This window comes from Berghia stephanieae, chromosome 10, assembly GCF_034508935.2.
Source record: "Berghia stephanieae isolate SIO BIC M18660-M18661 chromosome 10, UCSD_Bste_1.3, whole genome shotgun sequence".
NCBI classification, from domain to species: Eukaryota; Metazoa; Mollusca; class Gastropoda; order Nudibranchia; family Aeolidiidae; genus Berghia; species Berghia stephanieae.
The window spans coordinates 29,924,644-29,927,143 of record NC_088369.1 but is presented as its reverse complement, the minus strand read 5'-3'; the positions used below and the strand labels follow the sequence as shown (position 1 = coordinate 29,927,143).

Below are 2,500 nucleotides of genomic sequence, written 5' to 3'. Positions count from 1 at the left end.
AATTTTCAATTTATACATCCTATTTCCATTATATCTTATTGTGTAAATTATAACATGTCTGTACAAAAAAATTCCTTTTTGGGATGCAATAAAGTATTATTATTATTATTATTATTATTATTATTATTATTATTATTATTATTATTATTATTATTATTATTATTATTATTATTATTATTATTATTATTATTATTATTATTATTATTATTATTATGATAATCATCATCATCATCATTATTATTAAAATCATTACTATTATCAATTTTTTAATTAGATCTGAAAAATACAGTTTAATGCTATGACTGCCGTATCATTTGTATAAACGTAATATGTAATATGTCGAGAGAGAGAGAGAGAGAGAGAGAGAGAGAGAGAGAGAGAGAGAGAGAGAGAGAGAGAGAGAGAGAGAAGGAGAGAGGGGGGGGGAAGAGAAGGAGAGAGAGAAGGGGGAGAGAGAGAGAGGTGGTGGTGGGGGGGGGGGTGTGGAGGGAATGTAGAAAGGAATAGAAAGTATATGTGTAATGTTGTGTGAAATGTTTGTGTGTATAATGTGTGTATGTGTATGTGTGTGTATGTAATGTATGTATGTGTGGAGAGAGAGAGAGAGAGAGAGAGAGAGAGAGAGAGAGAGAGAGAGAGAGAGAGAGGGGCGGGGGATGAAAAGAGGAATGCTATTCACAAGAATGTGATGACAGAAAACAGATCCGTATAAAATGTATTGAAGGAGGACAGAGTGGACAGCGTGAGTAAAGTTCTTGGACATGTATCATGTTGCAATCAGTGTTAATTCCATTGCTTGTGTTAAACACATTATGCTCCCTGTTGTCTTAATCTATAATGTATGTGTACATTGTTATTTAACTTTGTATAAATTTGCAATCAGTCCATATTTTAATGCATTAAAAACATTATGTTCCCTGTTGTATTAACTGTACATGATGTCTGTGTACTTTGGGAAGAAACGTTGTTGTGATTATTATAGATTCACATAATCATATCCTTGCTATATTCATTCCACTTTTTCCTCCTCCTCCTCTTCCTCTCTCTCTCTCTCTCTCTCTCTCTCTCTCTCTCTCTCTCTCTCTCTCGACATATTACAGATTACGTTAGTACAAATGATGCGGGAGTCAATAGCATGTTATTAAAAATAAATTGTGCTCTGAACAACCATAACAACTCCCACCACCAGCATCACCACTTTAGAATTACAACCACCATCACCAGCATCACCATAATCACCATCACCTATCGTCTTTAACATCATCATCACCCATCACTTCTACTACCATTGCAATCACAGTAATCATCATCATCATCATCATTCATCATCATCATCATCATCATCATCATCATCATCATCATCATCATCATCATCAACATCATCCTCATCATCATCATCACCATCATCATCATCATCATCATCATCGTCATCATCATCATCACTAGTTTAAAATACCGAATCTACTTCTCATTCTCATTACGTCGCATTAAATGCATTAAATACAGTATTACATTAGTAGAGCTTTAAACGTTGCATTGAAATCTATAATTTCACAATGTGTGCTTTTAACCAATTAAAAACTTATCAAATATATCACACTCTAACTACCAGCGTTTTCCAATACTTACGCCAAGTATGACTCGGATGTGCCTTATCAAAATTAAATAATTTCTTCCTTATAAATAATAATTTACTTTGTTTATTAAATAACACAGACGCACAGACTCACCGTCGACGAATTTAAAAGATCAATTAACGATATTTTGACGAACGTTGAGTTCTTGTCAGCGAAGTCCACAAGCCGTTTGCAACTTGTTAAAGAATGCAAACAAAATCAATTTGTTCCGTCTTAATCGAAAAACAATTACTTCAACATATACTGACAATTTCAGTTTATTCTAGTCAATGGCCATAATATCCATAATCATACAAGATTTTTTGTTTAAACGAGAAAAAACATCAGGTGTAAATATTACACAAATAATATCATCTACTTCAATCCACACGCAATGAATTAAGTGTAATGCAAAGTTCACGAATGTCAATTCAAAATTCCAAGCCCATTGAAAAACTGCAAGATTCTAAATAGTATAAAAATATGTCTGTGCATAGAAACTGAACAGGTAGGCTACGTCTTCGCACATTGCCCTGCCAGCTAGAAATCTAGAACTCAATAACATGGATGGTATCAGTTTGCGATACCTGCTGTCTGCGGTTTCCACCCCACCCCACACCATCACCGGAAGTAAAGATGTTCCTGCTTTTGCCAGTAACGCCACGGTTCTGACAACCTCTTATCTAGTATTTTTGACGGTATGGGGAGCTGTCAGGGTGCCATTACGGTAGAAAGAAGCAACAGGCAGGTATCGGCAGGGTTTATTAAATAGGTTAATTGCAACCATTTTTTTCTCTTATTTTTGAGATCGGGCCGTGCTTTAGTTTTACTTTTATTTTGTTTGTTTTGTAAGTAAAGATTTGGGTTTTGGGAAGTATAGCGCA

The 2,500-nt window shown here is 34.6% G+C and overlaps 1 protein-coding gene across 2 annotated transcripts in view; it reads right to left on the bottom strand.

The window, feature by feature from the left end:
• LOC144980952 (uncharacterized) overlaps window positions 1-2,500 on the bottom strand; it is a 99,962-nt gene that overhangs the window by 68,497 nt on the left and 28,965 nt on the right. Inside the window, exon 1 of one of the 2 annotated variants that reach the window (XM_078928946.1) lies at window positions 1,731-2,289. The exons of the other annotated variant lie outside the window; for it this stretch is intronic. The gene's annotated coding sequence lies outside the window, so the exon portion shown is untranslated. Of the gene's footprint in view, window positions 1-1,730; window positions 2,290-2,500 lie in introns of those variants that run through there. 2 annotated transcript variants of the gene reach the window in all.